The following is a 25,653-nucleotide window of genomic DNA, read 5'->3' on the forward strand; positions in this document are numbered from 1 at the left end:
CTGTATTACAAGAAATGTAAGGGAATGTTATTAACTTCTCACAAGGAAATAAATCCAGTTTTACATCACTGACACAGACACTGAGGTACAAGAAAAACAATATAGATGACCCTTGGCTAGTCAACTGCTAGCTGCTGCTTCTTTCAGGATGGTTGTTGTATTGGTTTTGCTTTAAAAGGTTTGAATAGTTTCTCATGGGAAAGAAAATCTCTGTATGTTAAGTCGAGTACATGAGATAAACTGTTGCCTGCAGTGGAGATTGGGGAAAAAAGCATGACCCATTAAAAGGTCCCATCTAGTTTAAAGTGAGATTTCCATGTCTTTTGATTATAAAGCAGGTCTAGATTTTATATTAAAACTGTGAAAGTATCAAAGCGCTCAGTCCACAGAGAAATGCACACAGCCTGTATTCAGGAACTGAGCCTTAAAACGAGCTGTTAGGACTTATGTAACTTTGTGATGTCACAACAAAGCAGTCACCTGTCTCAGCCATGCCCTAAGCCCCAAGTGTTTACCTGAAAACTGCTATATTTTTATTTGAGAGAGGTTAACAGAGAAGTCTGAGGGGGAAGATGTAAAATTACATTGAGATGTTTTTTGGTTCTTAAAATCACAAATATATCTTCTTATGGATCAACACTTCAAAATAAAACAGTGTAAAGTGTAAATTATGGGACTTTTTAAGTTTTGAGGATGAGGAGGGGGCAAGAAGAAATTTACAAGGTTCAGGATAATGTAGAAGTCCACCTCCAACTTCGTAAGTGTTGCTTACTATGTGTGACAATAGTGTGTTGCAATGGAAAAGCCAAGGCTTCGATGCCAACTCAGTCCCAGAAAAACCAAGGCTGACCCCAATTAATTGGTGTACAACCATCTTGCAGAAAATTCTCGTCTACCCCAGGTCAGTGGTAGGCCCAGGCCAAACATGCATGCCCCAATTAATCCAATGGCTCGAGTCACAGTCTGCTCTCATTTCCAAAAGACTCACTCAAATTTGGGGGAATTCAAGTCCAGGAATCTCCCTCCTGAAGCCAAACTCCCTTCAAAACTTTAAAACTGAAGGCAGAGACATTAAGGTTTCACAAGAAGAGGGTTAGGCTGAAAGGAACTACTCCCCAAATTCCTACCTTTCCACAATTCTGAAAATGTTCCCTTTGAGCCTGTGAAGACACAAACAATCTGTTGATTCAGTGGCAGAGTCCTTTCCCCTAAGCCGCTATTTGCTTTAGCAGCGATGACACAAGGGGAGGAATTTGAGCAATGCCTGTGTAACATAGACTCATTTCCTCTGAGCGAGAGCCATCTCCAGACAGACAAGACATCACTGAAGTCTGGTTTATTCCTGCGCCTCTGGCTCCGGGTTAGCAAGAGTCCTGCAGACACGTTATACACTGATGTCTCTATGTCAAGGGACACTTTGTCATACGCATACACTCACATAGACAGCCAGGCTAACCATTCATTCATTCACCTATTCATAAACAGAGGCAAACATGTAATGACATGACACATTCATACACGGAAACACGTTCAATCAGACATAAAACTATATTTTCCAGTGACCTCACCAGACTCAACAAGGATGAAAGCCTTTCACTCGTCACTTATTTATTTTGTCTGAATAATGAGTGGCACCCAATCATTACCTATCGAGACGATAAATTCATCTGCAGGAAGACGCTAACTATGTTTGAGCACACCGTAATCCCTCCTCTTTCATTAGTTTCAAAGATCATTTTGAGTTGTACTTTGAAGAAACGACAAACTGCCTATAGGATTCCAAAAGGCTTACTGTCTCATTCTGTACAAATGCAAGTCTCTTCCAATGGCAAGGGGATCAAAGCAGCTTCATAACTGCGCCACTTTCAAGTAGAAAATGAAAAGCGTGAAAAGCCAGAGCACGCTCTCTCGGCAATGGGATCAACTCAAACTCAAGCAGCCTTGAGAAAACTTTGCTCATTCAATAGGGGATCAATGCCAAGAATTATTGTGGCGCTTTGCCATCGACACTCTTTCTCCCTTTCTCTCTGGCCCTTCCCTGATATTTTCCATTGGCAAGTCGACGATGTGTCATGAATTTACATGCTGGTAAAATGCTACGTGTTGTTTAAAAAGCACTGAAGGATGCCCCTTTTTCTCAAGTGCTCCAAAGTCAAGGAAAAGAGAAATGGAACGGGCTGTGCAAGCAGATTAGCAATCTTTGCACTTCATGGATGCCGGCCAAGAAGTATGTACCCGGCTCCTCTCTCCACTTGTGTCTTTTTTCAGCTGTTCGATTTCATGCCAGATATGTAAAGCACACAGGAGCAAGTCAATTCAAAAAAAAAAAAAATTAAGCCGGTATCAAATAACATAGGGATATCAACATGGGAGATCTCCAGTGATGAAAGCAGTGGCGGAGAGAGAGAGAGAGAGAGAGAGAGTCGTGAAAGGCAACAGCGAGACCAAAACAGGCTACGGTAATGTGGACTAAACAAATTAAATGATCACAGGATGAAGGAGTTGGGGTTAAAAGGGATGAATGAACTTGAAGAGTAAAGTCAGCCCTCAGAGTTAAGCCGATTACAAACTACACAAGCCGCCTGACTGAACCTACCTTTACAGACTTTTGCAATAGTTTGATCAAAGTGCTAGAGGTAAAAAAATTGAAAAAAAAAACACAGATGAATACCCACATCTGCAAGCAAGTGCACATCCACCCACATACACACCTGTCACCTCATTCTTGTGTGGGTGAATCACTCACTCTAGTGCTATTTAAACATCTTACCCAGATAAAGAGAAGAGCATGTCTGTAGAAGCAGCGTTTCAGAGATCACAAAAGAGCTGGTTGTTTGGAAACTGGGTGCTAGGTAAGACTCAGCGATAGGTCAACAAGACACTGGCTTGAGGCCTTAGACACAAGGAAATGTGTAATCCGATATCATCAATCAATTAATTATTAACACGCAGCTATTTGCAAAGTTTACCTTGAATCATCTTACCTAAATCAATTTTCAGACAAAAGTACCGTCTCAAAGATCTCATAGAAACTAGTGCCCTGAAACCTGGAGAGAAAACAGTCATGGAGATTTGTCTTGTTTATAGTTGTGATTTTTCCAATGAAATGACAAATGGGCATCAGAGCAGGCCGGAGCACACAACACGGCCGCCTTACAGCTGTTCCTGTGTTTGTGTTCCCAGGAGAGGTGGACAAAGCGCTTCCAGGTCGCCCGCTAACCTGCCTTCTCATTACCAAAGGTCACCCTGCTGGAACACAATGCTGACCTCTCATGCCAAAGGTTACTCGGAGAAGAGGAGGTTGGGGAAAAGGAGGAGGGGAGGGGATTAGGAGGAGAGAGCAAGATGAGCAAGTGTTAGGACTAAGAACAATCCCTCCTGTCTCACCCCTCACTTTCATTTAACCTCATCATCCATCTTGGGACTCACATTCTTAGTTCTTCCAGGATTCACGCTGTTGTGTCGCCAATAATCTTGACCTTTTTTGAGGCACTTCTTGTGGGTAAAACCAGCAAATACTCAGTTGTAAATTCTACAAACGGGGCCTCTTTAAGGCTTTAATATAAGCATTTCCTTCTATCACTCCCTCCTGATCTCAGGTTAATGTATGGCATTTGGCGCAGGCTGGGGTGAATGCCTATAGATGGCATTGCTCTTAGATCACAGCAAGCTCATTAGCTCTGGCCCGCTGTTGCATTCACTCAAACTAGACCAAAGACTTGATAGGGTGGAAAGTCAAAGAGGGCAGGGGGAGGGAGGGGGGTGAAGAAACAGATATGTTTCCTTGGATAAGGCAGAGGCTAATAATGACTTCCTGTATTTAGCCTGAAAAACAAAACAGAGAGGCACCTTGGACGATGGTGCGAACAAAAGTTCTATCCAAGAGGACGCAGCGTAATCCATCGTTATGGTTACATACAGTAGACATGAGGATGACGGGGTTGGGTAAATGTTGGGGGTTACAACATCTGGATCTCATACTACATGCCTCTGGAGTTTCTGACAGTCTTCCTCTCAAGTGAGCAACAACCCCCTCTCCGTCCATCCACGCTGCTCCCTCCCCCTCATGTTTGCTTCTTCCTCCTTCCCTTTTTCGCCGTCCTCCATCCTTTACCCTGCTCCTTCAGGGCCATGTGAAAACTCCCAATTACCAGAAACACGAGAACTGCTAACGACTGAACATGAACTTGGAATATGCAAAACACAGGAGCCCTTAACAAGAGCCATGCTGAAATGTGATTGAATGCGTCAGCAGGTCGTAAAATGCCCCCCTCAAGATCAATGTAATTATGAAAGCTTTACGTGAAGGACTTTCCGGACTGGGTAGTGACCGGCGACAGGAGGAGGAGGGTGCTGCCAGCATTATGTTCCACCAACAGAGACCCCTTTTAACCCAACAAGTGGAGAACAAGCGAGGTCTTCCAGCTGCCTTCCATCAGCAGCTATAATAGACGAGGGAAAAGAAAGACAGGACGAAAGAAAAGAGGTTTGTAACACCTGCAGCAGGGTGCCAGCAAACATTCCTTGGTCCACCGGCCCCTTGGTGATGCACTCTATAAATCCTTGTGATTAGCTACAGTAGCGGGCCTAAGTGCCACTTAAATCAAACCCCAAAGGGGAAGTTGTTGTGACCTCCATGCTTTGGAAATGTAATTTAGGCTCAGGTGATTATTACTAAAACAAAGCTAGTTCTGTTTCTCTAATAAGAGAGGATGGAAGAAGGAAGGGTGTGATGGAGGTGTATCAGAGGGAGAAGTGAGCGTGACAGCAGGTTTGCAATAATAAGCCCTTATGTGAGGGATTCATGAGAATTAGGAAAAATAAGTACCTGTTATGAAGCCATTTAGGAAACATTAACTAATAGGAAGTCCATTATGTTTTAGTATTCTGGGAAGACTACACAACAAAACAAGACACAGATGTGTGTATAGGAGCAAAGCCAATGTTTTCATATAGTTGATGTGGAAACTGTATATTTTGTGGTTTTGTGGTTTTGCTCTGAAATCAAAAGCTACACCTTTCCATCCATCATGTTTTCAAAGTATCTCCCACTGGACAGCATCTCCAAAAAGTGACAGCGAAGATGAAAAGGCCGTTTTTTACGCTGTAAATCAAACTGAAAGCACATCACTGAAAAATCCACCGATCCATGACATGCTGGAGTAATCACAACATTAACCTGAACCAGAGTTAGTCACTGAATGAGAAGGTGATCGACCCCAGAGACAAAAGCTCCACAAATCACAATTAAGTCCAGCAAATGAAGCAGCGGGCCCGACTGAAGCACGCGGTCCCCAGAGGTCTATAAACCTGCTGTGCTTATGGTAACAGAAGGGATGGCACAGCTCAGGTCAAAGCTGCCAAGGTATTGTTGACAGCTGACAGAGACCAGACCCAGTGTACTCTGGAACTTGTAAGAGTGCAACCAGTATTTCTACGTACTGTCTGACAGCAGAATTATTCTCCAACATCATTAACAAAACACTACTGCTTCTAGACTCCTGTAAATAATAACTTGCTATAACTAATTTTTCTTATCGTTTCTCCGGTGATAACATGCAGTATAAACCAGGTGATAGTTATATCATCTTCAATCCACTTCAATCCACAAACATGTTTTGATAATGGCAGTCATAATGAGAATGCAAAGTGGCACACACAGCTTTCTTAATCTTAAATTTTGGGCTCAGCTATTGAAGGAACAGTAACGGCAAAGTCAGTCAGTCAGTCAGTCAGTCAGTCAGACCACTTTAATCCACTTGCTGTCAGGGCGTTCAGACTTTTACAGTGTGTATAACATACTGCATAGTATACTAAATCTACATACAGTATAAACACACACACATACAGTATATAGCATGCTATGCAGTATGTAACTGGACCGGTCTGACATCATCAAACATTGATCCTTCATCTCAAACGCACAAAAACACACAACTAATAAAACAGAAAGCATGTGTTACAAAATTACAAGGAGACGCACACAAGGCCATCTTTAAAACTGTGCATTCATTCACACACACACACACACACACACACACACACACACACACACACACACATCTGTAGTCGAACACTACGCAGTGAAACGCTCTTGACTTGGCCTTGACAGCTGAGGACATCCTGTGAGAGGGCTCATGTCTGCGCTGGCAGCCAGGGATGATCAAGAGTAGAGTCCTGCAGGGTGACGTAAAACTTGGACATCGTTGCCAAGAGTGCATTCATCTGTACATGTATGGGCTCTGATGCTTTCAGAGAGGGAGCTATCTGGCTTCAAGCCCGGTGTGCTAATAGGCCTCGTTGTCTAAAGAGGACAGGAACAAACTGACTGGTCCAAAGCCTTTATTACATGGAGAAGGTTTAATTAACTGGAAATTGATTATGTCCAACTTTGCTACATATCCCATTAGTAAGAGACGTTAAACACTAGTCTTATTTAAGTGATATTTTTATTAAATCCAACTGACACAGCGAATCAGTGAATAAGATCCACACCCATTTCATTAAAAAAATTGACATTTTTGATCCAAACATTTTTTGTCTGGTGGGTCTTGTTGTATAAAAACTCCAGCACAGAGGAAATTACACATTTTATGTTTCCAGTAAAAAAGCAGCTTGTTTGGAACAAATGGGAGGACTAAGTATTTGGCATGAGCAGAGAAATCACCATGAGAAAACTAAAACCTACAGAAAATACGGTAATTGACACAGTGTTTGCCAAGTGATCTCTGGGAAGTGCAGTGCTAAAATTACGCAGCAACACTTACTGCCAAATATTGTAATTTCAGCAAAAAGAAATGGAAATGAAATATGTGTTGATAACACACATCTACTATGTCCGACATGACTTCAACCCAAACACACATATCCTGACGTGGCTTCTGGCATTTAAACGGGTCCAGTTTCCCACCTCTGTGGATAATTGGGCTCCAGGTAAAAACCTGAACGACTGATGCTGAAGGAATCCTAACCGAGAGAATCTGACTGCAATGGTACTTTACGATGTAACCAAGCGCCGTCTTTTGTTACCGTTTGACTGAGAGACCTCTAAAGGCAGAGGTTACACACTGAGAATTTAAAATAAGAGAGAGAGAGAGAGAAAATGATTCTGCGAAGTGGAAACTGCAGTAAAAGGTGCTGCTCAGTTGTGCTTGGAGCTCGGGCCTGTGTTAAAAGCAGCTCCGTACATCTTGCTGCTACCCAACACAATCATACAGTGTGGACCACAGAGACCATATAATGGGGATTGAGGAGTCGCCAACATCCCAGTGAGTGCCATTAGTAAATATACTCGCACTCTGAAGCCAGCGGGCAGCTCTGCCAGAACCCTCATCTCCCCGCAGCCGCTAGCCTGAGCCTGGCCCGGGTCACAGTCAACCACTCAAAACTCTGCTCTGCTCATAGAGCTGCTGTGTCCACAGGGAATCCAAAACAAAATAGGCATTAAAGAAACACCACTAAAAACAGAGCGCTTTGAAGTGCTGTTTTCTCTCATGGGTTCCTATTCAATCTGCTCCACCCCGCCGCTGCAAAACACGCTGCCAAGAAAATGCAAGTCAAATGTTGCTGCAGTCCATTTGTGTTGACATGAATGTGTGTGCATATGTCTGCGCACATCCATGGCTGTGCGTGTGCGTATGCAAATATGCACCATATGTGATTGTTTGTATGCAGGTGTGTCCGTATAACTTTATCAAATTGGCTCGCAGCAGTGTGAGCGTGCTTTTTATCAACTTTAATCCACATGGCAGGAGGCTGAGGAAGAAAAATATCTGGTTCCTCAGCAGTAAGCTAAAAAAACAAAGCGCCTAAAACAAAAACACAAATGAAAACTTTATGTTAACAGTATTTAACTTTAATTAAATCATTACTCACACAATGAAATTCTATAAAAATAATCTCTCCCACTCTCTGAATCAGCACTTTGAGGCGGAAAGGAAAAAGGAGAACGTTCAGTACAGTGCAAGATAAGATGATGATAAGAAGGTTGAGGAGAAGGACGTAAAAGGAAGAGAGTGACATAAAGGACAAAGAGAAAAAAAGGGGGGGGGGCAGAGAGAGGAAGGGAGGGAGGCATGTTTAATCGCTCTGCTTGACAGCAACTATACAGTCGGCCCTTTAGTCCGATTTATGATTGGGCTCCAGCTACACCAAGGTCTTCAACAAGTGAAACAAAAGAAATGGTTTGGACTGACCCTCTGCCCCTGCCCTCCTCCTTCTTCTCTCCTCCATCTCCTTCTCCATCACGCCATCTGTATCTATCCATCCACCTCTGTATTGTGACCCAAACAGCAGGCCCTCCGGGGTCAGGGGGCTTGGGCCCTTGGCCAAGATCGTTCTCTTTCTCCCTCCCTGCCTCCCTCCCTCCCGAGCTTGTGCCCCTCCCTGGGAGCACCTTCCCTCTCTGGTTTGTGTCAGTCTAATGAACTGACTCTTAACAGTTGTGCGGCAAGAGAGCAGATGGAACTCTGGGAAGATTTACAGCACACAGAGAGAGAAAATGAAGGAGGGAAGAGGGCAGTTAAGTTGCAGAGGGGAGTACCAAATGCACTTTCAAAATGTTCCTCTGGCCGGCAAAACCCAAAATATGCCTCACATTTGCACATTTTTCCAATTTATCTCTTATTGAATTAAGGCCTCAGACTCCTGGACGCCTTTCAGGAGAATCCAGCAGAGGAAGAAGAGAGAGACGGAGAGAGAGAGAGAGAGAGAGAGAGAGAGAGAGAGAGAGAGAGAGAGATACACATGTCAGAAGGAGGAATAAATCAGTTTTTGGTATTCCCTCCTCTTGAAACAGCTTCATTGTGCGGATGATAGGTCATGATGATGAAGATGATGATGATGATGGTGTAGGGAACACAGCCTACAGTTAAGATGCAATCGCACTGAGACCCCATTAAATCTTCATGCTTCATGATACACTAACTACCTTAACAAAGCTGTACGTCAGCCAACAGGAAGAGTTTTACTTATATTGTACATCAGCTACATTTTGTTTCCATGAGGTAATAATCAGCAATGGTTCACTTTTATATTTATGATTAAGTTATGACCTCAATGTCGCAGCTCAAGCATGCAGCCCTCCCACACAGGGAGGGGACGGGGGCCTCCCCAAGTGATGGGTTCATAAAATCAACAGGGGGGGATTCAGTGATTTGGGAAAAGACAGGCATGAAGCTGCCATCAAATCTTATTTTCACCTTTAGGGCTGCACAATGAATCGAAATATAATCGAAATCGCAATATGACCAAGTGCAATTTCCAAATCGCAGGAGCTGCAATTTTTCTGATGAAGGTAAAATGTGTCACAACATTCTTGTGCATTGTTTGCATCATAAGCTTCGTGGTGCTGCAGAGATGCTCCAGCCTACAAATTATATTCTCCAGATGTAAAAAAGTGCATTTGTTTGGAACAAAAATCCCACCATTATCATTTTATATTTTTTTCAGTGAAAATAAAATTAAAAAACGACCCTTCCAATCACATGTCGCAATCACAATATCTACCAAAATAATTTTTTTTGCATATCATATCATATCATATCATATCATGCAGCACTTAAGGGAGTTCAAATTGTAACATTACAATTACCATTTAAATCATAGGTACATATTAATGCATCGATATTAATACTTATAACACAAGTAACCCTTTAAATTAAAGACTTGTAGTGGAGCGTTTCTATATTTACTTATATCTTAATAATCTGAATCCTTCTTCCAGCTCTGGGCGTGCATGTTGCTGCACATTTCCATGAGAGTCAAAGAGTTTCCCCTGGGGGGGGTCGGTGCTCCCATCATTGAACAAGTGAATCTATGCGGCAGGGAAAACATGCTAATGGTTTCTGTGGTGGCACATCTATATCATGAATAACATAATAATTTAAAATCATGAAATAAGTGTTTTGAATGCCTTTATGCAGTTATTTCAGGGTAAATGCAAGTTAGAACAGAAACATAATTTTATCTGTTTTGCATCTAAAAATAATAAGAAATCTAAGGCTGTTAAGGTCCTTTTTTGTCCCTTTTAGTATAGGGACACCAGGAAATTGCCTAACTTGCCGAATGGTAAAGTCTGCCCCTGAAAATCGTAATTCCTGGAGAAGCAGCATAGGAAGCATGAGGTGCCGTTCTTTTTATTAAGTGTCATGAATTCCAATAACTCTCCGGTGGAAGTGGTGCCATGGAACAGCCATCAAGACAAGAGCAGTCCGCTAAAGCAAACTGAGTTCATGGCAAACCACTTGTTGAATGTAGCAGCAGTGGAAGAATCCAGAGGAGGGAAAACATTAGCTCTGTAGGGGTTAGGAGAAGCCAGTTCTCCATCTGTGATCATTAAGGTCCATGCTGCCTCTCAGCTCTGTCGCAGGGCACATTCTCAGGTATCATGGGTCTCTACAGTGTCCACAAGTGTAAGTAAAGGGGATCTCAAAGGGAAAGGTTCAGTAAAATAAGGCAGACATTGTGTGAGGAGACTGAGTAATGACAAAAAGGTTCACAGAGAAGGTCAGGAAGTGACATTTTCAGAATAGAAAGCCTTTCAAAAGAATGAAAATGTCAAAACATAATTTCTGCAGTTTTCCAAAACACTATGTCATAGTGCCGCTGGCCCAGTGAGCTGAAAGGACACAGGGGAGTGTCTGATCTTTTCAATTCCTGATTTTCAAACATTTCTTTCCTTCAGTATTTGCCAATGTGGGTGGTAACACAGGATGATATACAGATTAGTCACATATGCTCATTTCCCCACCCCTCTCCTGCATCGGGTTAATATTTTGATGATTTGCCATGTACTGAGGGGGCGGGCTGGCACAGTCAGGGGAACGTCAGTAATGATTAAGCAGTGTGGTGCAATTTGGTGTAAAGTATTAGGGGAATTTGGACCTGTCCTGTCCATCAGCTCAGAGGAGGTTAATGGTGCACGGTGTGAAGCACGGCTATATTCTGTGACACTTTTTCCAAGCTACAATAAGTTCCACTTGTTTATACAAAGACATGTTGACTATACTGATGCATCTGCCACAAGTAAGGAAAAGTAAAATATCACATTTTTTCTTTAATCATACTGAATGAATATAAATGTGGTGTGAACGTTAATGATTCAACACCAATTTTTCACTGTGGGCCACAATGGAAAGAATGGGGGTTATGGAATCAGACACTTCCTATATAGATGTCAGAGCCTGGCTGCTGAATCATTAATCATCCCTGTGCTTCTTTGCCAACTCCAGCACTTATTATTACTGAACACTCACCAGCAGTTGGTAGCAGATATCCCAGTACCACAGCAAATTGTTATAGAAATATGTTGTGTCTTCTTAGTCTAACTGCTACCACATTCTCATTTCTTTTGATTATTATATATTAAGTTGCCAGACCACCACAGTGCAGATGCATGATGCAATTAAGGGAAATAAAAGTCATAATTTGATTGGCCATGAAAACTGCCGCCCTGCCTACCACAGCCACAGATAATATACTCATGTAACCCCACACAACTGCCAACTGTTCCACATGTGTGGTGCGAGTTGCTGGAATTATTAAATATCAGTTAACACTGTGGGTGCACCTTCACTGCAGCTCTTCAACGTGAGACTCCAATTCAAGAAAAATGAAAACTCAACCATTCAGCACCAGAAATTCATAATCCTTCTGCCTCACAACTACACAATGAGGGATTCAAGGAGAAACAATTACATCCACAAGTTACAGAGTCCTATACTCTGGAAATTAGTTAGCATTTTAGCACTTTGATTTAGCATCTTAGGAGTTGATGGGATTTTTGAATGGGTTTTTGGTTACATGGCTGAAATAAGGACTGTGGTTAACACAAGCTCAGACATTTTCATTTAAATTCACAGTTTTATTCTACAACATAAAATACGTCAGTAAATACCAAAGTCGTGATCGCTTTAAGCTTTAAAAAAAAAGGCCATTTGCTAACATGTAAAAATCCCATTGGCTTTTTGTCAGGGGAAACCAGAGTGATGTAAACATGCTGGAAAAACCTTTTCTGTTTCTTGACCAGCAGCTGAACACGCCCTCTAAAGCAATCTCCTGCAACAGTCTCTGAGGCAGAAGCAGATAAAGAGATGCTCAGACACGGTCTGGTCTGCAGGAATAAAAAAAAAAAAAGAGCTTGTGTTACGAGGTTGTTGTTTTCAAAATGACCCAGACTAATGGCACGCTGTTCTCTGTACCTGTTGTTGAGTCAGCTGGCAGGATCCATATTTGTCCATCAGACTAATCACAGTCTGACTAACAAGACATTGATCCAATTTTATATGCCAAAGTCAACTAAATTCTCAGAGCAGCCAGTAAAACATGTCATCACTTGAGTTTTTATCAGAGTTCAGAGAAGCCGGAGCGAACTCCGTCACATTTTTTCTTTTTTGTTTTCCCCTCTTTCTTGTTCCTCTGCACGCATCTTGCACAATTTGAACGGAGCTAAGTGGACCAGAACGGCGCTCTCAAGGCGACTGATTTGCATGTTGACTCTAGTTTGTCCACTGTTTCCAAGTAAGGTAAAACTGCATAAAGTCCAACAGGAAATTACATTCTTCATCAGGAAAATCAAAAAAGACAACAGCATAGAAGATCTGTTAAAAAAAAATAAAAAACTAGTTAAATGTTTTGAACTTGCTCCGTTTTTTTTTGGGAGGAAATCTGTGTAAAGTCAATGAGACAAAGTCTGCTGGAAATCATGGGCTATGTGTTCAGAGTCCCAGAGACTCAGTGGCGAGCTACATATTCCATATGTCCAGCATTACTCAACATTGGCTCACAGTGGTTCCTATGGGGGAACGAGCCCTTTCAACCATTATACACTAATGGGCTGACAGAGAGCAAGACTTCAGAGCACCTTTACCATATCCTCTGTGTGGTGGGAGTCACAGCCAGAGAAAGTCATGGAGGGAAACAGAACAGAACCGATTCAACAGAAGTGGAACAATCAACACCTCCGTTCATTTCTTCCCTTACATGACTACTGATTTTTACATCATAATGTTGTTTACAGTATCCCTCTACATCAATCTTTGGTTTTCTCCATTTGCTAATCCAAGGTGAAGGTGACACTGTCTCTCTCTACGCTGCCCAGAAGAACTGCAGTCTGCCATTTCATTAACTATCCAGCCTTTTTAATCAGATCGCTGACTGTCAATGCCAAACATGACTGACAATGATATTACATCAAGCTGAAATGGCTGAGAGAGGAAGTGATAAAGTGAACACCTCCTATAAAGTAGATTGAGTTGGCCTGTCTGCATAATTAAATAGCTTTACCTCTGCCTTACAATGACTCATCATGACATGACTTAAAAATGGGCAACGCAGAATGTAACTAAAAGAAATCTGTTCTAATCCTTTAATATCACATCAACAGTTAAAGGTGCTCTAGTGCATACTTCATTGATTGGTTATTATCTACAGCAGTGGTTCCCATCCTTTTCCAACTCATGCCCCAGTTGAAAATCTCAAAACTGTTAGCGGCCTACATCCAACAATATGGAGGCCAAATGATAATGCTCGAACATTCAGGACTGAACTGAAAGCAAGGGAAGCTCAGTTTCTCTTTTATGTTTGACCATCTGTCTCTCAACTGTCCTTCCTTTTAACTCTTCCTGCTGATCAGCTGGCCAGTTTGATTAGCGTGCAATCAGACTGAGAGAGCAAACAAGAATACGATGGGGTCCAGCTGGTCACAACATAAAAGTTCCTATCATTGGCTTATCACAGTGATAGGTCTTAATACAAGAAGAAAAACAACTATGAAAGGAGTTTTTCAACATTTTTATAGATCATTTCATTTCAAAACATTTTAAAATGTTATATATATATATATATATCTTGGATATATATATCTATACATCTTGGATGAGAATATTTGAATCTGTGAGGAAAGACTCCTCCACTCTATCCTTCCTTGACACTCCACAACCAAACGGTCAGTACTGTATGCTGTGGAAAGTACTTCTTTCCTAATGCGACTCAATTTGGATGTGACCTCCAGCCACACGCTGCCCTTAAATGTGCCACCTGACTCTCTCTGCACACTGCAGAGACCTTGCACTACAAATTGATTTGAAATAACATCCTAAGAACAGCGCACGGTGCGATATTCACTGGACTCCATACCTCGTGATAAGCAACATCAGCCCTCTATGTTGCCTCAACAAGCTTCCCTATGTATTAAAACCTTAAGCTCAGTTTTGCATACAGGCCTCGGTGCATGAAGTTGGTCCAGGGGTAACAGAGCCCCTGACCGGGAGGCATATGAGCCAAATGTGATTCGACAAGGCCCAGAGCTGCAGGGTCAGGCAACAGTGAGGAACATGTGTCCCTGGGAGGGAAAAGGCCTTGTTCCTCCCTCAGTCAGTCAACATTCTCCAGTTTGTGCAACAAATCCTAATGAGGCTGTTCTCTGTGGGGGGAACCAGGCCCCTGTCTGTGGGGATTTGTCTCCAGAGCTAAACAACCAAGGAAAGATGCAGTGAAGCAGCCCGCTCGCTTACACTCTCACTCTCTGTCTCACACTCTCTCACACACACACACACACACACACACACATAAACCAAGATTGATAGGGTGAGGGAAGTCAAACTGTGTTCTTCAGGCCTGTGCAAGGTGAAGGATTTAAAATGTGTTCATGCAAAGATATAAAATATTAAGCAGCAGATACAGGCAGCTATGTGAGTGATGGCCCGTGACAAAATATCTGCTTGACTGGCAGCAGGTTAGGAAAGCACAGGTAGACTCAAAACCCTTATCTTGGGCAGTGCTGAGATTTATGTTCAGCTCATATAATTGTTGGGTTTTACTGCTGCTGAAAACTCCAATGTAAGAAAAGGAAAATCATTTTAAGTTCAGGGATCATTCATGAAATAATCAGACGGGACCGTGGAATTAAATTCCTCCGACAAATATATGAGACATAAACGTCAAAACCAAATATGGGAGAGTTTCCATCTGTGGTTGATAGTCCCACAAACTCAATACAGACCAATAAAACTTAGTGAGGAGAGACAGCAGGACAGAAAAGGGTCGATGTTCAAAGACATTCCCAGGTTTCTGATCTGTCTTTGGGGTCAGTCCACCTGAACCACATTAATTCATTTTCCCTCTCTGAGCCTCTTCCTTTTCCTTAGGAAAACTGTGAGGGTAATGCCTTGTAGCAAAGCTGAGTTTAAAAGTCAGATTGCCATATATTACAATGATACACTCTGACAACTCTATTGACTGCAGTCCACTTTTTTTTTTTTTTTTCAGAGGGCTGTAGAATAAAAAAGTGGCACTAATACGCAACACCTGTTCCTTTTTCGGCATCCGTCACTATATCAAATATACAAACAGTGACAGCTGTGGTGCAGGCAGCGATATGGCAGGGCTCTGGGTTCTGGGTGATGCAGAAGACAGAGACAGTGGGTTGTCTCAGAGCACTTCTTCCCACACAGGGCCCTCTTCGGGTCAGAGAGCTGAAAGCAGAGTGCAATGGCCAGAGCCTGTATTATTTCACATGTGCTTTTTTGAGGAGCAGCAGGTGCTATCGATTTCTATAATCTAAAGCCGGGGACCCAAAAGGAAAAAGGGCCCGTCAGGCGGCCTGCTTTCAGTTATGAGGTCCATAAAGACGCTGAGATAGGAGCTGGTGTAATGGACGGTCTGCGAGATGCCATGATAGGATCCATGCCTCGGTCTGCTCAGGCTCAAGTGCCTGACGGGATCCTCCACATGCCCAAAGCTTAAATCCAGCGACAGTCAAAGGTGGGCTGCAGTCACAAAGTGAAGGGTCAGGTTTGAGCACTGTGCTCTTCATAGCTGAGTGTCTTTTCAAATATCTTGTCTATGAGATAATGAATTTGTGTGGGGAAGCAGTACGCCCAAAAATATAGCTGTTTTAAGGAATAAATGAGGACTGGAAAAGACAGAACAATGAGAGACTTGTGGCTCTTGATTCTTCTATTAGAAGAGATAAAAAAAAATGAATGGTGCGGCAGCTGGAGCCTGCATGCTGAATTTCCTCTAAACTTCCACTAAATTACACAGTATGCGTTTGTGTGTGCCTGCGTGCGTGCATGCGTGTGTGTGTGTGTGTGTGTGTGTGTGTGTGTGTGTGTGTGTGTGTGTGTGTGTGTAATGGAGGAAGTTGGTAGACAAATCTAGCATCAGTAGTCAAAACAATTTAAGAAAGTCATCTGGTGATTCAGACACTTTGCTTTGGAATAAAAACATCTATTTTCAGCTCACAGAGAATATGAGAGAATGTGAATCAGTCATTTCTTTACTTGTCCTCCCTGCCTACTGGGTTTTAACACATCTACATCAAAACTGTATTTTTTCTATTCTTCACTTACTAAATGGACAAACACCTGACGACAGGAAAAACTCAGTTGGTTTCAGAGCATTTTCGCATCGTGGAACAGTTTTCCTTCTCATAACAGAACATCTTGCTCACTAGAAACCTTTAAGGCCACACCAACAACCAACCTGCTCTCTTTTTCCTACAGTATATTTAATATCCTGTAACCATCTGGTCAGCTCAACACCTCTGTTTGATCCTCTCCTCGTGGTCAGTTGGTTTTATTGTTATTTACTGTCCTCCATATTAATATATCCGTGTTTATTAATCATCTATCAACTGTTTCTGTTTGTTAGTTTTTGCTGTTATCTAGTAAAATATTATGAGACTCGTTGACTTGATTGATTAATGACTGTTAATAACTGTTGTGGGGATGCAAGACAGATTCTCAACTGATGTATCTCAGTGTCAAACTGGTAAAAGTTTAGTTTGTTTTAGCAGTTGCACAAAGTTTCTGTTTTAATCAATTATGCAACCAAAGCCTGTACACAATATTGAGAAACTAAGATTAAATGACTATTTTTTTACGAAGCACAGCCTAATCTGCAAATCTCAATATGCTTTTATTACTTTAAATGCAGACTTGGTATAGACCATTCCCTACAGTAAATCTTCTCACAGACTAGTTAGATCATTCTCCCAGGCTAGGAATAAACTTTGAAATTCGAGTCCTGAGTTGGATTTCATCCTTACTGAAAGCAAAATATTCATCTCAGACTGATCTAAAGCCATGTCCCTGACAGGCCTTGATAGTGAAAGGCTCCGTCTCCTCAGAGCTGGGAGAACATCTCTCTCTCAGTGGCCTGTCAGCACCAGAAGACACAAATCCATACTGTGTAGCAGTTTGAAGTCTCTACAAAGACAGACAGAGATTAGGCATGCTGGTGCCATGGTCCACAGGATCCGCCAGCGTCTCCATCCTTCAGCTCGACATCAAAAGAACGCAGCGCAACAGTTTGAATTATAGACAGCAAGTGTGCAGTCATGCCTCCAGTGGCAACCAACTCCCGGCCTGATTAACCTCTGTGCCACCCCGAGGAGGGAGAGCGGAGGATACAGCTCGTAGCGAGGGTAGATAAATTACAATACCAACAACTGCACATCAGCAACCGGACAAAGGGTCGCTCAGGTCACGCAGCCAGTTGATGGCTCAATCCCTCCACTGCAAATTCCAGTCTATGGGAATTTACACTGAAAGTTACAGTAGGTTTAACCTCTGCCAGTAGTTTCTATTATTATTATTTGTGACTAGGTGTGTTTCACACTTTTACTTAACTCCCTACATTTCTGTGAAGTACTCGCAAAAAAAAACTCCTTTTATTTCAAATGTTTGCTGCATTTACCACAACCAAACATCATCACTGCCTACAAATATTTGCCATCCAACCATTATTAGGTTCTTTAAATGCACTGTGGAACAATATAACAATACATTGACATAAGGTAAATGTAGGATACTTTCAAGTACTTAAGTACTTTTAAAGGCAAGTAGTCTATTGCTTGAACTCAAGTAAAAATGTACTACTTCTATACTTTGACTCAAGTAATAGAGTTGTGTACTTTGTCCACCTCAATCACCTAATCAATGTCCTATGAGTGCAAATGCAGATGCAGACAGGTTAAGCTTTTCAAACAGGTCTGCCATTTGTTGCCTCTTTCTTCTAACGAACAGAAAAATCATATTTTCCGACCGTTCGTGCAGCGCCTCGCTTCCCTTTACTGCCACTGCTCAGGGAACATTTCCCATCAACTAAATGCCAGCAGTTACAATCAGGAGAGATTAGAGCACATTATCAGCAGATGGACAAAAGACGATTCAGATCGGGCCATTACAGGCACAGATGACACATGGGATTCATTCTGAGGCAGCGAAGATGAACGCTGGTGTCGTCAGCAGAAGGTAATGATGATAAATGGATCAGAAGAAAACAAAGAAACAGCGATAACACAGATGCTGATGCGGAAAATAGAAATTTTTGTGAACTGTTACTTTTTCCAAGAGGATGTCCTCTATTGATGGCAGCAGATTTTGCCGACAGATCTAGGTCACAAGAGCAAAAAGGGGGGAGTCATAAAAACTTCCAACATCAAGAAGTACAATAAAAAAAAATTAAAAAAAACTCTTTGGATTTTGGTTTTTAGCGTACTTTATTCTGAACGGTGGTGACACAAAGATAGCATAAAGACTGATTTAGAAACAGAATGACTGGCTTACAAAAGAGCAGCTCTATGGGAAAACTTGTCCAGATGGAGATTGGCCAAAAATGAGATGACAAGCAGCTGTTAAAGCCAGCTGTCCTGGCCAGTTGTTCATAAGAGCAGGGAGGCCAGGATGGAGGGATTCAGAGACATTTAGGGAAAGAGAGCAGGGGGGGGGGGCGTAGATATAACAAGCAGATAGAGATGGTGAGGGTTGACAGGGAGGGAGGAAAGTGGAAAAACCGAAGAGATCTAAGCTAAAAGAAAATGTATGTGTTCAGCGGGGCACAGTCGAAGCAGTGGATTTCAGAGTGGGACACATTTATTTGTAGCAATCAGCAGGCCAGACTTGGCTCTGTTACAGGCTGCAGTTGCTTTTTAAATTGCAGAAAGTGCACAAATAACTGCTCTGTGAATAAGCTCCAGTTCTTTACTGCTGCATAAAAAAAAACAAAACAAAAAAAACAACAAATCACAACACAGCCCTTTCACATAAATAACTGAGCCATTTCCTTGAACAGCAGTTGACTAATTACTGCACTAAAACAGTATGTTGAACAAGCCGTTAGAATCTATGTAATAACACTTTCATGACTAAAAGACCAGATGAGTGCATTGATTTGATTTATTGATTTATATTTATTTTACATATAATGGGCTCCTCTGTATCACCGATGGTAACAAGAAGCTTTTTTTTCTTCTCATTCTGTATACGTGCTAATGCTAATGAACTGCTAATGAAAGTATTTAGCACTCCAGTGGCCACTTAGAAAAGAAGTTTAAAATGAGCCTTACAATTAGATGCATCAACAGTTCATTTATTTATTTGATAGGGACAATGCAATTTAACATAGTTTCAAAACAGGGTATGAAACTAATCTGTTGCACAAGGAGTTTATAGCTATTGCTAATTCATACATGTGTAATGTAATAGAATGTAAAGAAAATTTAGGCACAAATTTACCTCCACATTTTAAGATATATTGGTTGGTAATTTGTGTTAGTGAATTGTTAATATGCTCATGTAGAATTTTTGCTAATCACGAACTGAAATCTCAACAGGACGTCTCACAGGAAAGCCGCTGTTCAAAGTGGACTAATGGGCTGACTTTAGGGAATACCAAGCATAAGAGTGCCCCCTGGTGGCCCTTCCTGCAGCACACGAACAACTTCAAGATGATATATAAAATATCATAAAGTGAGAAAACCCCAGCTGCAGGCTATACAAATACACACAAAATGGTTTGCCACAACTAATGCCTGAAAAACCAGCAGTAAACAGGTAACACGCTTTCAAGCTGCCTCCAGCATATGGCTAAAACAGGTTTGTGTGTACTTTGTCAATGTATTCTGTGCTTACACTCATTTTGGAAAATGATGTGCGAAGCATCATTCACAGTCGTGGGTGTTATGTTCTGTGTGTGTTAATTAGTGGTGTGGGTGTGAGTCTGGGAAATGTTTGCCTTAGACACTTACTGGAAATTCCTGGGATGAGTTCGCTGTGTTTCCTCCTGTTTCTAACGGCAACGCAGTGATCACACCTGGCAGCCTCACAGGAAACTGTGATAAGAGGACAGCATTAAGAAATCAGTGAAGAACATTGTGCAAGATTCTCCCACAAAGGTGCAGATCAGCAGAAAGTTTTTTTTTTTTTTAAATCAAATTTCTCTTTATCGAAGGCCTATTTTAAACAAAGTAGAAAAATGTCTGTGGGCTTCACTTAATGAAACTTTTCAGAATAATTGTCTATTGTCTTTAAATAGACAGAGACTCATGAACCTGAAGACAGGTGTCACTTCTACTGATTGAATATGTCCAGACACTGGGTTGGACACTGTTACACTAGCATCCTTATTAAGGAAAGTGTAGGAGATAGGAACAGACATTTTACTATGATGTTGGTTAACAACAAAAATTGCAGTTTTAGCAGTAATACTTTCATTTTGTTGAAGCCAAACACGCCAGTCCAACCCACTGACCCACTGTTCTTTGCATTTCATTTTCAACTTTCTAAACAGTTCTTTGGCTCGAGAGCTGCTGGTCACGTTCATATGATGTTGAGAAGCTATAAGCAGAGGATTAGTTTGTTAATGCTCGTGAGAGAAACATTTTCATAACAAACTAATTACACAAAACATGAAGTCCAAATGTATGGGGAATTAGAGGTATTTGTACTTATTCTATAAATAAGCAATTGCTCATCTTTTAGCCGAAAATCAAGGTCACTTGACTGATACTTCCATTATGCTTGACTAGGATAGGGATTTGTGTGATGGCGATGTACATTAAAGCATTAAAAAGTAAAAGTAAAGGGTTAGTTTTCACTTGGTAAAGGTCACAGAGTTTCTAACCGATCATTTCATATCATGTTCAAAGAGCTCACTGATTTCAATATTTGCAATGTAACATCTCTGGAAGCCTTGTAATATCTAAATGGTACATACTATATCCGCTGGAGGCCTTGACATCAAAAACAATGATAGAACATTTGGCACCAGTCGGTATTTGGCTGATGTTAAGATTTGGGAGTGTTTGAAGGCAAGCAGGACATTTAATTTAGGGAGTGGTTTCCGGGATGTAATGTACTCAGAATAAGATTTTTTGTAGACTACAGGTATTGCAAACAAACAAACAAAAAAGATGGCAAGCAAGGAGTCAAAGTATGGGTTCAATTAAGCTGTTATAAATTGAGAAGCTGAGGTGTTGGAGAGATAATTGCTCCAGTAACATAGAGCTGATTGACACTTCCCCTCCCTGCAAACACAACTCCTACTCACACAAGCAGGTGTTCAAATAAATGAGTTGAGCAACTTCTCTTTAAACTAGAGAGCTGGACCAAGCTCTGTTTTCAGTCAGCTTAAAACACATTTTCTGGAAGACTACAGCCAAACACGGGAAACGAGTAGAGCACAATAACTGTCTGGACATGTCCTAATGGAGAACAGAAATACAACTGTCCTGATGGGGTTTGTCATGACATGCTGTTTGAAACAAGTTTTTTAGAAAACTAACAATGGAAAGATGGTCACACAAATACATGTTACACTGTTTATTCGCACCAGTTGAAGTAGCAACAGCTAAAAAATAACCACAGATTCGTATTTGCCTTAAATTCAGTGGTTACTTTTGAGTTTTTAATGTTAGTTTTAAGTTGAAACTTGTCGTTGAGTCCATTAACGGCCGAAGATGACGTTATCATTATAGCTTCGGCCTGATGTCAAATCACAGCTGACCCTATCAATGTGTAAGCTAGCGTTAACCTTTAAAACTGAAGCCCGTGAGAGGCTGAAATACGTTGTTGTTAAACACACTGTCTCCTCGTCACAGAAAAAAAGCTCCAAACTCTGGATATTCAGCTTCGTTTTTTTTTTTTTTAACCACCTAAACAAACCGACGCTGGTGTTTGCTCTCACCAAGCTAGCTAAGTTCACGTTAGCTGACTGACGCTGCTAGCCAGCTAACCTCCCCTGAACCAAAACAGCTGGCTTGAACAATAGCGCTGCCTCACTTGTTTTCTCCCACACACCCAAGCCGCATACTCACATGAGCACCCAGCCGGTATGAGAGCAGAAACACACGGTGAGCACACTTCCAGCAGATGAAAAAAGAAAAGTATCCCTGGTCCTCTGCTGTAGTTTTTGCCGGATGCTGATGTATCCACTATACAAGCATCAAACCATGTTGAGTGGGCAGCTGCGCACTGAGTTCTTGTTTGCACTCAGGAGGTTTCTGGAAAAGTGTAGGGAACTTTGAAGGACACTAGGAGGGGACAGTGTACCCTACCCTCTTATCTCCTACTAGTCTATTTACTGGTAAAGTATTTTTATATTATTTTAGTCATTTTTTATTGAATAAATTGTCCTTCTGCACCTTTTTTTTTTTCATGAGGGCATTGGGTAAAGTGTAAAAATAAGAGGCAAAGTAATCAATTTTTATTTAGCTGTGAAAATACAGTGCAGTATATGTCAGTCATAACAATTTCATAAAGGCCACTGAACAAAAACTGAATCAATATCAAGTAGGCCTGTCAACATCTCAGATTTTCACTACACAATTACTGTGACCAAAAGAATTCACGATAACAATATTATCACTATATCTAGACAATTTGAAAAATAATTATAACAATAAGGACATAAGTCAAATTCATCTTTAAACATACGGTTATTGTTAATATCTCTCACAGCGCTCCTAATTTCAATTCTGACAGTTATTACTGATGTTACACGGGGAGTAAACTGGACATACTTCATCACATAATGTTCCAGAAATAATATCTCATTTTGCCATTCAGGTCTTCAGCGCTTGACAAGAGCATTTTGCAACCCACGATAAATGAGCTGAAGATGGGACGAGACAAGCAGCCAAGAATAATAACTAAAAGAGAAGGGAATTGGCAAAACTAAAGTACTCTGAGAAATTACAAGCTTTTAAAATGGTTATAGTTTCCTTCTGCTGTTCAAAAGTACATTACATGACAGTACATCAGGGTGAGGGCTCATAAAAACCTGTCCCTTTTTACAATCTGCCCGGTTTTGTTCCAACAACTGTTGGCTGTTAATTATTATGATACAATGAAGACTGGGATAATCATCTTGGACTCAATATTTCTACTGAACTGATATAGAAGAGATGGATATTATAAATGATATCACAAAGGGCTGTTGTATTACCATGATGACGACATGTATTGTGACGTTTTTTTGGGTCTGCAAATACATATCCTGCATCCTACATCTGCCTTGTGTCAGCCTGTGGACAATAACATTTATTATAAAGTGCATTAACAGTCCACAGAGGCAGCTCCATGCCGCTGCATGAGAGCACATTCAGTCATCTCACAGTTTCCTGGAATAACACAGACGAAAGCTCTGTATTCCTGTGAGAAATCAGAGCTTTACTCCACCAGCCCAAGGTCAAAAGCCACTAGAACACAACACACTACACCAATAATGTTTGCATAGATGAAACCTCATAAAAGCTATGGATTCAACTCAAGTTCAGTGTATGAGCAATGGCATTAATTTGAACTGTATCATCTCCTTGTAGCCGTACAGAGTTTTCCAATCACCAATGACCTGCATGACTCTGTGCATCTGAGGCTGTGGTTCTTTTTCTCATTGCTAACATTTATCTTGACAAACAGAACTGATGTAAAACTAATTAAGAAAAAGAAAAAACATGTTTTTACTTGCAATGTTCCTGAAAATATGATGTTTTTACCGTGACATTTTCTCCTGCTTTCCCAAATGTTCCCATCATGTCGGTAGCAACCTAATTTCATTTTAAAGCTTCTCATGCTAAGAGCAAGACCTTGACATTTATAAATGTGTTATTGTTTCTTCAGACAAAGGGAAATTACTTTATTTTTCTTTCCTCACAGGTAGACTCACAAATCAACAGGGAAATCACAGAAAGGGGTGGATGAGATATAAATTACTTTATTCAGTGAGGGAAAGGGAGGGGACATATTATGATGGTCCATCAAACAAACATCACAGAATATTTACTTTAATTTACAACAATGAGTTTCTCTAAATAAAGAATTGAAAGTATAGTTACTGCTGAGCACAGTTACCTCAGTTATTATTTAGAGTTGAAAAAAAACAACCTTATTTATAACAAAATTTATTCACTTTGTTTCTCCACACTTAGCTTGTTTCTGCCCCATATCTACACTGATTTAAGTGGATTCAAGTGTTAAAAATCATAGAATATAAATTACTTGTAACTAATAATGTGTATCCTTCAGATCCGTCAAAACCGCTCACACTGTGAAACACAAACTGATTCATTTATTCTCCTCTGATGATTTTTGAACAATAGTTGTCACATGGGGGCAGTATGACTACTAGGCTGCCAAGTAAACTGCACTGATTCTGCATAGCAGCATTCACACCTCATTTACAAAACCTGTGGTGCTATAATGTATCTCATACAAGAGACTAGATATGGCATCATAAGCATTTTATATGGACACTGGGAGTCCATTATGAATCTGTTAGGTCACAGATGTGTCTGCTTTAACACCATTAATGTTAATCATATTCTACTGTGCTATACAAATGTTTTAAAATGCATCTGGCTACTTAACACCTCCGCTGTGGCAGATTAAGGCTGACTCTTGTTCAAAAGCTCTTTGTTTGCAGCTAAAGGAGAGCAGAGCACTTGTCACTCACTTTCGCCCTGCTCTGATTTTCCCAGCATGCCCTCAGGATCACATTATGCATTAGGCAATGATCACCAATAGAGTTTCACCTGACACAGAAACTTTCCATCAGATCATATGAGTTCTGGACGTTTTGTAAGAAATTATTAGCTCTTTAATGAAAACTAATCACAGTGAGTTCAAGAATAAAACAGTCTAGATTAGCAGCAAAGCAGGCAACAGCACGGCATCACCAAACTTGTTTTTCTGGAGTGCACAAAGAATGATAATAACTGCAACAACTCTGCAGGGGCGAAGCAGGTGCAAGCTGAAATGAAGCAGAAACAGCACAGCAAAAAATATTAATGGTTAACTTAAATAGGCTGTGGTTTTCAGTTGAAATGTCTAATTGATGTGCATGCACCTGGATCCATTTCCTCTCCAGAATTAAACCTCTTTTAATTTCTCCTTTATTGCTGACTTTCTCCCTCCTAAACCAGCTGAGTAAAAAGCTTGGCCAGCACATCTGAAGCACCATGAACTGAAAATATGTAAATAGGCCTATACATTTGCAAGGTTCGCTTTTGGAGATGATGGTACTTATTATTGCTTACACCTATCAGATTACTGATCTCCAAAAATGAGCTGGTGAGGGTCTGGTGCCCTGTGGCAGTTGTTAATGCCCATAACTTTTTCTTTTTTTCAGTTTCTTACATTAACAATCTTAACACACATCATGCATGGATTGTACAATTCATAATATTGTAATTACATCATTATAATAAAGTGTGTTTTCACCAACTTGCTGAATTAGATATCCTCATATTAGTATTTTTCCCCACTTAATTTAAAGAATAAATGTAATTTCCCTTGTTTTTAAATTGAGCAACAACTTTATTCCCTAGGTAAATTCAATTTTGGAGACATTTCTGAATCCAGATTTGCAGTT

General features: G+C 41.0%; 1 protein-coding gene across 2 annotated transcripts in view; it reads right to left on the reverse strand.

Annotated features, from left to right (window-relative positions):
• disp1 (dispatched homolog 1 (Drosophila)) overlaps positions 1–22,251 on the reverse strand; it is a 79,870-nt gene extending 57,619 nt beyond the window's left edge. The window contains exons 1-2 of one of the 2 annotated variants that reach the window (XM_023415001.2): positions 22,100–22,251; positions 20,033–20,116 (exon numbers count right to left, since the gene is read on the reverse strand). The gene's annotated coding sequence lies outside the window, so the exon portion shown is untranslated. Of the gene's footprint in view, positions 1–1,127; positions 1,146–20,032; positions 20,117–22,099 lie in introns of those variants that run through there. The other variant, XM_087176223.1, reaches the window with a different exon arrangement.
• Positions 22,252–25,653: the final 3,402 nt, after the last annotated feature.

This window comes from Seriola lalandi, unplaced genomic scaffold (assembly GCF_002814215.2).
Source record: "Seriola lalandi dorsalis isolate HSWRI2012SDOR001 ecotype SW California unplaced genomic scaffold, Sedor1 jcf7180002054544, whole genome shotgun sequence".
NCBI lineage: Eukaryota > Metazoa > Chordata > Actinopteri > Carangiformes > Carangidae > Seriola > Seriola lalandi.